At 43.5% G+C, this 13,864-nt stretch overlaps 1 protein-coding gene and 1 long non-coding RNA gene across 3 annotated transcripts in view; one reads left to right on the forward strand and one right to left on the reverse strand.

Moving 5' to 3' along the window:
- Positions 1–13,864, reverse strand: part of LOC115093684 (dynein heavy chain 11, axonemal-like) — a 586,171-nt gene that overhangs the window by 5,162 nt on the left and 567,145 nt on the right. The gene's annotated exons all lie outside the window — the stretch shown is intronic.
- Positions 10,000–13,864, forward strand: part of LOC115093685 — a 56,507-nt gene continuing 52,642 nt past the window's right edge. The window contains exon 1 of the long non-coding RNA XR_003857380.1: positions 10,000–10,113. This is a non-coding gene — a long non-coding RNA (uncharacterized LOC115093685). The remainder of the gene's footprint in view (positions 10,114–13,864) is intronic.

The following is a 13,864-nucleotide window of genomic DNA, read 5'->3' on the forward strand; positions in this document are numbered from 1 at the left end:
CCCTCCCAGGCCGCTCTGAAATCAGAGCGGCCTGGGAGGGAACTTCCATTCCCCCTAACCTAAGCTCCCACCCCTTCCCCTAACCTTTCTCCCCCCCCCCAGCCCTATTCTAACCCCCTCCCAAATTTTTATCATACCTTTTGCGCCTGCCTGGAGGTCGCTGTGTCGGAGGCCTCTGGCCCTGCCCCTGCCCCACCCCCCAGACCGCTCCTCTAGTAAAGTCCCGGGACTTACACGCGTCCCGGGGCTTTACGCGTGTTGCTGGGCCTTTTGCAAATAGGCCCGGCGCGCGTAGAGCTTTTAAAATCCGGCTCAAATTGTTTTCTCTGCGGAAATGCTTTTGAAAATTATCTTCCCTATTCAACAGTCACAATCTGCCCCATCTTTCCTGAATGATCCTGTAAAAACACAGGATGCTAGCATTATGAAGATTCTGCTCACATTGTGCGGCAATTTTAAAAATCACCCTGGAAGATCCAAGGAAATAAACCATACTGATTGCTTCTCACATGATTGGTGATGTGTTATCAGTTTCTTATCAAGGGGCTTTCACCCCTTCTGTTTCACTTGGTGAGGCACTCCTTCTGTTCACAAAATGATTTAACCCTCTACCACATCTCTCCATAGATCAAAAAAATAAATTGTAGACTAAACATACAATAAGTAAATGCTTACAGTTACAGTCCAATGATGGGATTTGTGGCAGATTCTGAAATATTTTACTGGATCAGTGTAAGAATTATCTAAAAATACTGTACATGAGCTTTTGCAACCAAATAAGTCCCTTAATCATGTACCATAACAGGGACATTATTCACACCTGAAGATAGGACCTATGTGGTCTCGATATCTCATGAAGAACATTTTTTGGATAATACATTGATTCAATAAAAGCCATCACAGCCGGCAATGAATCCAGTTTACTCCATGAGCCACAGAGCTAACTAGATCAGTGAGTTATAGTCCAAACTGAAAATACAGAGCCGGATTTTCAAACGCCTACATGCGTAAATCCTGGGGATTTACGCGCGCCGGGCCTATTTTAAAAGGCCCGGCCAGGCATGTAAGTCCCGGGGTTTCAAGAAAGGGGTGGGGCTGTCCGGGGGGATGGGGCGGGGCTAGAGGCCCCCGCCACAGTGGCAAATGGCCGCTGTGGCGGGGGATCGCGTGCCGGCAGGGTGCAGGCGCATGCAACCTGCACCTGCCCCAAGGCAACGCAACAGATAAAATACAATTTATGGGGGGGCTAGCTTAGGGCTGGGGGGTTAGGGGACGGGGAAGGGAGATTAGTGTAGAGGGTGGGAAGTTCCCTCCCAGTCCGCTCTGAAAATGGAGTGGACTGGGAGGGAACTTGCAAGGCCGTGGGCGTTGGCGCACTCAGGGTGCACAAGTGTGCACCTTCCTTCGCACACCGACCCCCAGTTTTATAACTTGCGCTCATCTGCGCGCGCATGTTATAAAATCAGGCATCCATGTGTGCGCACCGGGTAGCGTGCACACATCTATGCGCACGCTCAAGTTTATAAAATCTACCCCAAAGTGTTTTTTTTCTACCTGTGTTATCTGGATGAGGGTGGGGGCCTTTTTGCATTCACTGGGCCTATCTTTTCCTGCTTTCCTCTTGTCTGTCCTTGCCTAACTCCTTTTACAGGCTTTCCTGCCCAATTTACTTTTCTTCTCTCTCCTGCCTTCATCATTTCCTTGCCTCTAAATCTCTCCATCATTATTACTTCATGCCACTGTCTGCAGGAGAGCCAAGTAGGCTCAAGCCATCATTGATGCTAATCTGTCAGCACAGGATGGGGGTGGGAGAAAGGTGGGCTGCTACTTCTATATCCCAACATTTCAGTCCTCCCTCTGACAGCCTGGATGCTGAGAGTGCTAGAGATGTGAATCGTGTGATCGATCGTCTTAACGATCGATTTCGGCTGGGAGGGGGAAGGAATCGGATCGTCGCCGTTTGGGTTTTTTAAATATCGTGAAAATCGTGTAAATCGAAAACCGGCACACTAAAACATCCCTAAAACCCACCTCGACCCTTTAAAATAAATTCCCCACCCTCCCGAACCCCCCCCCAAATGCCTTAAATTACCTGGGGTCCAGTGGGGGGGGGGGGAGGGCGGGAAAACCGGCACACTAAAACAACCCTAAAACCCACCCCGACCCTTTAAAATAAATCCCCCACCCTCCCGAACCCCCCCAAAATGCCTTAAATTACCTGGGGTCCAGAGGAAGGGTCCCAGTGTGATCTTTTACTCTCGGACCTCCGGTGCTTGTAGAAATGGCGCCGGCGCTACCTTTGCCTTGTCATATGACAGGTCAAAGGTAGCGCCGGCGCCATTTTGTTTTTTGTCCCCCGAGGTCAGGAGCGTAGGAGATCGCTCCCAGATCCCCGCTGGACCCCCAGGAACTTTTGGCCAGCTGGGGGGGGCCTCCTGACCCCCACAAGACTTGCCAAAAGTCCAGTGGGGGTCCGGGAACGACTTCCTGCATGCGAATCGTTTTTCCGTACGCCATTTTGCGCCGCCATTTCCGTACGCCGCCATTTCCGTACGCCATTTTGCGCCGCCATTTTGCGCAAAATGGCGCCGGCCGTAGACAACACGATTCGACTGCAGGAGGTCGTTCCGGACCCCCGCTGGACTTTTGGCAAGTCTTGTGGGGGTCAGGAGGCCCCCCCAAGCTGGCCAAAAGTCCCTGGGGGTCCAGCGGGGGTCCGGGAGCGATCTCCTGCCGCGAATCATTTTTCCGTACGGAAAAACCAAAGGTAGCGCCAGCGCCATTTCTACAAGCACCGGAGGTCCGAGAGTAAAAGATCACACCGGGACCCTTCCTCTGGACCCCAGGAAATTTAAGGCATTTTGGGGGGGTTCGGGAGGGTGGGGGATTTATTTTAAAGGGTCGGGGTGGGTTTTAGGGTTGTTTTAGTGTGCCGGTTTTCCCGCCCTCCCCCTTCCCCCGATTTACGATTTTTTGACGATAAATCGGGGGAATTGTTATTGTATCGTGGCTCTAACGATTTTTGACGATTTAAAATATATCGGACGATATTTTAATTCGTCAAAAAACGATTCACATCCCTAGAGAGTGCCATGGTCACTCCATATGGATTTTCTCGCTCAGAGCTCCTAGCAGCAAGAACACAATCCACTAGGAGATTTTATGGCTCAGTTGGAAGAGAGTCACAATGTTTGCACAGAGAAGGTATTACCTGCCTTTTCTTGTACTGTTCAGTGTTTGCTAGACTACTTATTTATAAAATTCTGGAACAAAAATGAATTTGGTAGGAGTTCAACTCAGTTCGCTAGCAGCCTATCATGACTAGGTGGAAGGGAAATTGCCTTAATCTCCTGTTTCATGAAGGATTTGTTTACCTAAGAACATAAGATTTGTTTCTGGGTCAGACCAAGGATCCATCAAGCCATCCTGTCTCCAACAGTGGCCAATCCAAGTACCTGGCAAGTATCCAAACATTAAATAGATCCCATGCTACTAATGCCAGCAACAAGCAGTGGCTATTCCCTATCGATTAATAGCAGTTTATGGACTTTTCCTCCAGGAACTTATTCAAACTTTTTTAAACCCAGCTACACTAGCTGCCTTAACCACATCCTCTAGCAATGAATTCCAGAGTTTAATTGTGCATTCAATGAAAAAGATTTTTCTCCAATTTGTTTTAAATGTGCTATTTTCTAACTTCATGGAGTGCCCCATAGACCTTGTATTATCCAAAAGAGAAAACAACAAATTCACATTTACCTGTTCAAGTCCTTCCATGATTTTGGAGACCTCTGTCATATCCCCCCTCCAAGCTGAACAGCTTTTATACTTTTGAAATACAATCATCAAGATAAATTTAAAAAAGGAAAAACTTGAGCCAAAATGGAAAAAAAAATAGAATGCTTCAATATTAAGAACAAGACTGATCTGGCACATGGGAAGGAGATGACATAGGATCACTCAAGAAAATGAATATGAGGCATCACGTGATTTATTTATTTATTTATTTATTTATTTAACGGTTTTATATACCGACATTCATCAATGATATCACATCGGTTCACAGCGAAACAAGAAACTAGTGCCTGTGGCGGCGCTTTACATCGAACAAGTTTAACATAATACAATTAGAACATATTGAAACATAATAATTAGAGAGTAAGGAAAGGTAGGGGAAATAAAGCATTAATCTAAAATTAAAATAACATGAATACAAGAGGGTAAAAAGAGAAAAAAGGAGGAAAAGTGACAGAAGAATGAAATTAGATTAATAAATTAGTGTAGGCAAAGATTGCAGGTATATACAAAATGTACAATTATAGGGAATAACATGAAATATCAAATGTGAAGGGAAGGGGTGAGGAGAGGGGGGGAGAAGAAGGGGTAGGGAGGGGGTAGGGTAATACAGAAGGGAGTGAGAGGAGGAATGATGTATGCTTAGGGAGAAACCAGTTCGAGGGGGACTCGAACTGGTTGCAGGAACTGATGTGCAGGAACTGATGTGCAGGAACTGAACCTATGTGCTTCTCTGCAGCTCTCGACGCTAAGATAACTTACCAGGCCCTTTTCCCCATTCCCAGTGAATTTCTGTGAGTACTGCATAGCTGATAAAGCAGGCAAGAAATCACTTTCCATGATGTGGGGGGAACAGGATCTCCAGGCTAAACGAACATGCCACAAAATAGTTGCAGCGAGGAGCTGGCTTTAATGAGAACAATATGGCGGACACGGCTCTTCCCGCTGACATCACTGAGGCTGTTAAATCAATGATGAGCCAGCTGAGCAATAAAATCCACACAAGTATAGATGCAAAGCTGGCGTCAGTAGTAGATCAGGTTACCCGGTTAGTGTCTACTGTGGGTGAAACAACGGTTCACCTTGACGATGTGACTGAGAGGGTTGAGAAGCTCAAACTGTCACTGACAGCCACATGGGAGCACCTGGAGCTGCTGGAACACACATGCAAATGTACACAGGAGAAAAACGATGACCTTGAAAACAGAAACAGGCGGAACAACCTAAGAATTGTTGGTCTCCTGGAGAAAACAGAGGGAGCGGATGCAGTAAAAGTTTTGTCGCCTTGGCTTTTCACTTTATTGAACTTGCCCTGTAAGAACAGTAGGGTTAAGCTGGACCAGAATTACAGTGGCAATTTGAGCCTGCGGAGTGGAGGAGGATTTGGGAGAATGTACATCAGTCTTCCCTCTGTGCTCACAGAGCAGAACTCATGGTTAAATTGGTGTTGTGTGGATATCGCTACCCCCTCTTCTTTCACAAAATTAATTTCACTTCTTCACCTCTTTGCTGGAGATGCTGTGGGCAAACAGGATCATATTTACATGTTTGGTGGGAGTGCCCACAAGTACTGGCCTTCTGGACGCAAGTGGAGAGATTGGTGGGACAGATCGTGGAGGTGCAGTTTATCTTTACTCCCGAGCTTGGTATGTTGGGCTGGTGGAATGATGTTAGGGTGGGCAAGTTTAAAAATATTGCTGATTCAACAAATGTTACTAGCTGATAGATTTGTGATTGTGATTAAATGGAAATCGCTGCCTACCATGGCAATATGGAGGAGGCAGGTGCATGCTATTGCGTTAATTGAAAAATTGATCTATATGCTAAAGGACCTTATGGAGTTCTATGATAAAATTTGGGGGAATACTGGACTTTGTACAATTCAAGTGGGGGCTCACTATTGTAGAAATGTGGCACAAGTTTGCTATGGATGTAATTCCTGGCATGTTAAATAAAAAGTTAAAAAATAAAAAGGATATTGGCTGGGCTAAAAAAAACCCCAGCCCATAGGAAATACTCTTATATTTAATACAACATTTTCAGGGTCTTGCAGATTGGGGCATTATTCTTTGTGAGGATCTGTTATATTTAAAGCCATCAGGAAGACCACACACTATATCACAGAACATACGTGGTCCTCGCGCTTCTAATGGAACTGCCATTCATACAAATAGACACATCCTTCTCACTAGAGTATCTGACCATGAAGGTAGCTTTTCTCAATGCGGTCACTTCAGAAAGTTGGATTCGTGAACTCCAAGTGTTGGCTACTTAGCCACTATACAAATCCAACCATTTTTGTTGATGGTATGGTTAATGGTTATGGTTAATTTATTATATGCTGCCTATGCAACAGCACTAGGCGACTTACAAGCAATATACTCAATAAAACATTACAATAAATCAGAAGCAATAAAATTATAAAATAAGTATATAAACTGACCAACATTCTCATAATAAGCCTATTTAAAAAGAAGAGTCTTCAAATGCTACTTTCATGTTTTAGTTCAATGTAAGGAATGCATTTCAAATGGAAGATTGTTCCATAGATCGGGCTGCCACTGAAAAGGCATACAGGCGAGTTTCAGAAACTGTATGTGACGCACAAATGGAACCTCCAGTAAAGTTTTCTGAGATGAACACAATGTTCTTATTGGATTATAAGGCTTAAGCAGAGCAATAATCCATGGAGTCAATGGTCAAGCAAGCAGATCTTGAATTTTCATCTAATTCCTGTCTACCTTCTTTTCTAAATTGCATATGATGCCAGAAGATTGTAAAAGATCTTTGTCCTATTTGGATATTTCCTATGACCCAAACAGAACAGGAAGGCCTCTAAATAAACGTATGATAGTTAACTAGATCTCTAATTGAATATCCAGCTGTTATCAAAACTCAAGGCTCTCGTTGCAGGGCCATGTACAAACTCACCAGGTCAGGACAATGGAATGGCTACTTCCACAATGTACATTGTGTTGACCTCTCTTCAAAAAATTGTAAGGCAGCCATGTGGAATTCAGTGCAGACTATTGCCTGGACAGTAGGTTCGATCAGTCACTTCTCATGCATTTATTTAAAATGCAGCTCCTGCAATCACTCAAATGGCGGAAGATAGATGGAAGGGAACATCAAGACAACCATCAGGTTGGGAGGACTGTTCATCCTGCTTGTCCATGGAGAAAGCAAAGTTGGCTTACATGCTAAAGATAGCAAAATGAACAGTCCCACATTCTCCCACCTGCCCATAGAGTTTAATCATCTCTTTAATCTGCATTCTGTTGGCTATGACATAGACCGAGTGGGTTTCGCTATTTGGTGCAGTGCCTACTGCCTGTGTGCAAACTTTTCTAGGCTTCTAGCTAATGAATTTACACTCTCCATATATGGTGCCACGCGACGATGTCACCCAGATGTGAGACTGTTAATCCTGCTGTTCACAGAGAATACCAGTTATAGGTAAGCAACTTTGTTTTTTATCTATCTGAAATAAGGTACTAATTAAAGAGAATCTCCCATGTGATATAACTCAAGGAGTACATTTCACCCTTGAAGTGGAGGTATTAGTAATAAAAATATTAACACACTTTTGTTTACAGCTAAAGCAAACAAAATCATTAAAGATCATCTCATTGCTCTGATTTTTGTTCCATTCCTGAGGAGATATATTCCTTGGAAATATCCTAATTATTTTATCCAGTATTCCATCTGGACACTTTTCATGTTATCTCTATGTGTCCTTTTTTTCTACATAAAACAATATTCACTTTTAGTAATTTTGTGGTTTCCCAGTGGTTCTGGAAGAACTGGGAGGCCTAAGTATCAATGGCAGAAACCGAACAAGCATTCAGTATGCTGATGGAGACAATACTAGGAAAGATATGATAAACAGATTGGGGTAGAGTTTCCACTTTGCGCACGCACACATGGATGCGCTGATTTTTTACTATGCGCGCACAAGCGCGTGCATGGTGAAAAATCTGTGTTCCGCGCACACATGCGCACCAGATTTTATAATCCGCGCGCATATGTGCGGGTGGCGCACACAAGGGGGGACTTCTGCAATTTCTGCGTGGCGACGCATTCTGGCCTTCCCCAGTTCCCTACCTGCCCACCTAACCTTCCTCCCTTTTCCCCTCTCCTCCCCACCCCCTAAACCCTTTTTTTTTTCCCCCCATTGTTCCACAGCTTACTTCAGCTCCTGAGCTGAAGTAAGTTGCGCGAGCCGGCAGCCAGGTCTTCGGGACAGTGAACAATGGCGCTGTCCCGGCCCGCCCCTTCGAAGAAGCCTGGACTCATTTGCTTACTGGCATTTACGCGCGTGGCCTGGCCTCTTCGAAAATTCACTTGGGCCCACGCAAGGTGCGTAAACGCCGGGATTTGCGCATGCGGGCGGTTGAAAATCTACCTGTAAGATCTACAGAATGAGCTTGAACACCAAGAAGATGGAAATCATGTTATAGAAATATTTTCTTTAGGACAGAAACCGGAACAAATCAAAGAATAATCAATATTTAAGTGGCTGGATCACAGAAGATGAAAAATGTTTAACAGAAGAAACAGGAAAGGAAAACTAAAAATGATTTCAGGATTTGCAAAACATTTGTTAGGATAAACATTTAAAGATTTGTCTTCTCAGGAGTGGGATATGGAAGGGAAACATGGATTTGTTGGGGGCAATTGCAGGTTCATGGGTATTTTGGACCCATGGATCTGCAAGCAAATTTTCAAGAGTGGGCTACCTGGCATCACTGGAGCAAAAATGCCTGTAGACTTTGCATCTTCTTTTTGTTAGGTGCAAAATATCTGCAGTAAAACACCCGCAGGCATTTCAAAACGAAATCCCTGCACAATACTTTCCTGAACTTGCCCTAACCCAGGGGTGGGCAATTCCGGTCCTCGAGGGCCGCAAACCAGTCGGGTTTTCAGGATATCCTTAATGAATATGCATGAGAGAGACCTGCCTACACACTGCCTCAGTTGTATGCAAATCTATTTCATGCATATTCATTAAGGATATCCTGAAAACCCAACTGGTTTGCAGCCCTCGAGGACCGGAATTGCCCACCCCTGCCCTAACCCTTTCTCTGACTGGGCAAAAGTACTCTTACCCACATGCAGGGGTTCAAATTTCAAACGGCTTCATCTAGCTCTGTTAATCCATTTTAACGTGCCTAGATCCATTTGAAAAGTGCCCTCGAAGCAAAGAGAGTGTAGACAATTCCCCCATTTGAAGTGTGGTGCTACAGAAGACTAGCTGGAAGTATATGCTTTCAAATGAAAAGGTGCATGCATAGCTGCCAGCTCTGTGGGAGCAGTGGGGGTCTTGCGAACCCTCAATATTGAGCAAACCGGGGAGGGGTAGTTTGTGTTTAGTTGAGCACCCCCAATGTGTTTGAAAGGTTGGCACCTATGGGTGCATGAGATGATGGGAGATGGATATTCCTCACAGAAGATGTGGTCAAAAGGAAAATGAGATTTACTGGTCATGTATTCTGAGGTCGTGGTGGCAAAATGGCTATTTAGCTCTGTCAGGCATGATAGGGGGGAAAAAGAGAGAGAAAGAAAAACAGAGTGCAGCCTAGTAGTGTGCTAGCATCAAAACGTGTTCAAGATCTAAAAACAAGGGTAAAAGAAAGAAGAAAGCTGAGCAAAGAGAGAACTTTCACGCCACAGCTGACAACTTTCATATCGGCACTAAATGTTGCTGCTGAAGAGGAGGAGGAGGAAGAAGTAGCACATCAGACCTGAATTGCCATAGGGGACGTTGTATAACTTTCACCTCTGCACTAACTAAACAGAAAGACACTTTGACGTTCTCAGTGCTTCATCCCAGGTGTAGGGGCTGTGAGAGTTCCTCTTGAGTTACCATTAAGTAGAAAACAGACAGCAGTACAGTTTATGATCTTATCGTGGAATATTTGGTACTGGGTTTCTCACACTGCAGCGTAGACTCCGAGCCACAGGTCCTGCCCATTCCGCTTTACTTCAATCTTGTTCATGGCTTAGTGAGAACGTTACCGTTTTTTTTCTGCTCTGCCACCTGAGTGAACGTAGATGGAAATAATTTAGCATGGAATTGCAAGTGTAAAAGACTGAAAAAAATTAAAGAAAGTTAAAAGTTAAAAGGTAACTGAATTAGTAACATAGTAAATGGCAGCAGATAAAGCCCAAAATGGCCCCATCCATTCTGCCCAGCAAGATGTTCAGGATTGTAACAGCTGCTCCGACCGAGTAGGTTGACCCTCATCTGCTTTTTAGGGTTGTAACTGCTGCTCCATGCAGGAATTGTACAGCCAAATGCCAATCTTCCAAAAAGAGGTAAGGTATCATCCATTTGCATATATGAAAGCCAATGCAGAACAATCACCTATGATGCCAGCAGCTGGGTGGCTCTTTGATCCATGATGACAGCATGAGAGTTCAACTTTAATTCTGTCTCATTATCTTTTATGACCTGGTACACCGGGCTCCCTAGCTTACACAGAGATCAAAGTTACATTACATGACTGTTTCTGAAGGAAGACTGTTCTCTTTGCACATGAATCAGACAGGGGATTATCAGCTGCTGGAGTCCAAAGTCTTTAGTAGCCCTGTTAATCATACTATCTAGTGAGATCTTTAATCTTTTATAGTGGGAAAATTAAATTTATACAAGAAGTCAGCCAGGAAAGTACAACCACCTCTGGCAAGGAAACAAAGCACTAATTGTTTCCTGCCTTGCCCTGCCTTACTATTGTGTGTAAATAGTGGGAGGAGGTAAAAGAAAGAAATAAGATTAGAAAATAGGTAGAATGAAAGTGAATTTAGGTACAAGGAGATTACAGTTCACATAGGCAATGCTTGTACATGGAATGGCAATGGGACTCAGACATGGATCTCTGAATAATCCTCACTGTTATCCAAACTCTAGGTTACACTGCTAGATAGAGGTGTGTCAACACAATTTTGTTTTATTTTGTATTTTCATTATTTTATTTAACTTGTTGTTTATTTTGTTTCCTTTCATTTATTTAAAACAAAAAACAAACAAATGAAAAACAAAATAAATAAATGTTGAGTCCCCACAATTAAAAAAAAACCAAAATCACACTCTTGGGCCCCCCCTCTTCCAAACCTTTAAGAACATAAGAACATGTCATACTGGGTCAGACCAAGGGTCCATTAAGCCCAGCATCCTGTTTCCAACAGTGGCTAATCCAGGGCATAAGACCCTGGCAAGTACCCAAAAACTAAGTCTATTCCATGTTACCGTTGCTAGTAATAGCAGTGGCTATTTTCTAAGTCAACTTAATTAATAGCAGGTAATGGACTTCTCCTCCAAGCACTTATCCAATCCTTTTTTAAACACAGCTATACTAACTGCACTAACCACATCATCTGGCAACAAATTCCAGAGTTTAATTGTGCGTTGAGTAAAAAAGAACTTTCTCCGATTAGTTTTAAATGTGCCACATGCTAACTTCATGGAGTGCCCGCTAGTCTTTCTATTATCTGAAAGAGTAAATAACCAATTCACATCTACCCGTTCTAGACCTCTCATGATTTTAAACACCTCTATCATATCCCCCCTCAGCCGTCTCTTCTCCAAGCTGAAAAGTCCTAACCTCTTTAGTCTTTCCTCATAGGGGAGCTGTTCCATTCCCCTTATCATTTTGGTAGCCCTTCTCTGTACCTTCTCCATTGTAATTATATCTTTTTTGAGATGCGGCAACCAGAATTGTACACAGTATTCAAGGTGCGGTCTCACTATGGAGCGATACAGAGGCATTATGACATTTTCCGTTTTATTCACCATTCCCTTTCTAATAATTCCCAACATTCTGTTTGCTTTTTTGACTGCCGCAGCACACTGAACCGACGATTTCAATGTGTTATCCACTATGACACCTAGATCTCTTTCTTGGGTTGTAGCACCTAATATGGAACCTAACATTGTGTAACTATAGCATGGGTTATTTTTCCCTATATGCATCGCCTTGCACTTATCCACATTAAATTTCATCTGCCATTTCGATGCTCAATTTTCCAGTCTTACAAGGTCTTCCTGCAATTTATCACAATCTGCTTGCGATTTAACTACTCTGAACAATTTTGTATCATCTGCAAATTTGATTATCTCACTCATTGTATTTCTTTCCAGATCATTTATAAATATATTGAAAAGTAGGGGTCCCAATACAGATCCCTGAGGCACTCCACTGCCCACTCCCTTCCACTGAGAAAATTCTCCATTTAATCCTACTCTCTATTTCCTGTCTTTTAGCCAGTTTGCAATCCACGAAAGGACATCACCACCTATCCCATGACTTTTTACTTTTCCTAGAAGCCTCTCATGAGGAACTTTGTCAAACGCCTTCTGAAAATCCAAGTATACTACATCTACCGGTTCACCTTTATCCACATGTTTATTAACTCCTTCAAAAAAGTGAAGCAGATTTGTGAGGCAAGACTTGCCTTGGGTAAAGCCATGCTGACTTTGTTCCATTAAACCATGTCTTTCTATATGTTCTGTGATTTTGATGCCTACAACACTTTTCACTATTTTTCCTGGCACTGAAGTCAGGCTAACCGGTCTGCAGTTTCCCGGATCACCCCTGGAGCCCTTTTTAAATATTGGGGCTACATTAGCTATCCTCCAGTCTTCAGGTACAATGGATGATTTTAATGATAGGTTACAAATTTTTACTAATAGGTCTGACATTTCATTTTTTAGTTCCTTCAGAACCCTGGGATGTATACCATCCGGTCCAGGTGATTTACTACTCTTCAGTTTATCAATCAGGCCTACCACATCTTCTAAGTTCACTGTGATTTGGTTCAGTCCATCTGAATCATTACCCATGAAAACCTTCTCCATTACGGGTACCTCCCCAACATCCTCTTCAGTAAACACCGAAGCAAAAAAATCATTTAATCTTTCCGTGATGGCCTTATCTTCTCTAAGTGCCCCTTTAACCCCTCGATCATCTAACGGTCCAACTGACTCCCTCACAGGTTTTCTGCTTCAGATATATTTTAAAAAGTTTTTACTGTGAGTTTTTGCCTCAATTTTGTTAGCTTCCCTAATTTCTCTTAGCATTTCACTGTCCGTCTCACCATCTTGCCCAGGTGGACAGTAGTATACTCCTATTACTATAGTCTTAGCCCGACACACAAGGGATTTCTACCCATAAAGATTCAATTTTGCATTTTGTCTCATGCAGGATGTTTATTCTGTTGGACTCTATGCCATCCTGGACATAAAGCGCCACACCGCCTCCCGGGTGCTCCTCTCTGTCATTGCGATATAATTTGTACCCCGGTAGAGCACTGTCCCATTTGTTGTCCTCCTTCCACCATGTCTCTGAGATGCCAATTAAGTCTATGTCATCATTCACTGCTATACATTCTAATTCTCCTATCTTACTTCTTAGACTTCTGGCATTAGCATACAAACATTTCAAAGTTTGTTTTTTGTTTATATTTTCATTCTGCTTTTTAATTGATAGGGATAAGTTAGAATTTTTTAGCTCAGGTGAGTTTTTAGTTACAGGCACTTGGACTGCATTTCTTATTATTAGAACCTCACTGTCGGGATGCCCTAATTCTAATGCATCATTAGTATCCTTTGAAGATACCTCTCTCCGAACCATGTGCTGCTGAGCGACTGTCGGCTTTCCCCTTTGTTCTAGTTTAAAAGCTGCTCTATCTCCTTTTTAAAGGTTAGCGCCAGCAGTCTGGTTCCACTCTGGTTAAGGTGGAGCCCATCCCTTCGGAAGAGTCTTCCCCTTCCCCAAAAGGTTCCCCAGTTCCTAACAAAACTGAATCCCTCTTCCTTGCACCACCGTCTCATCCACGCATTGAGACTCCGGAGCTCTGCCTGCCTCTGGTGACCTGCGCGTGGAACTGCCCTAGTGTAGTATCTTTGCGGGGCAGAAGCAATCCTCGATCGCTAATATCTGGCTAGTGCTGGGATTACAAATGGCGCTGCAAGACCAATGCTGGCACCATTGTTAATTGCTTCTGTACAAACTGGTGACAGCCTGGGTCAGCATGGGACTATACCATTTTTGAATGGAAGAAATTAACG

This window comes from Rhinatrema bivittatum, chromosome 6 (genome assembly GCF_901001135.1).
Source record: "Rhinatrema bivittatum chromosome 6, aRhiBiv1.1, whole genome shotgun sequence".
Taxonomy (NCBI): Eukaryota; Metazoa; Chordata; class Amphibia; order Gymnophiona; family Rhinatrematidae; genus Rhinatrema; species Rhinatrema bivittatum.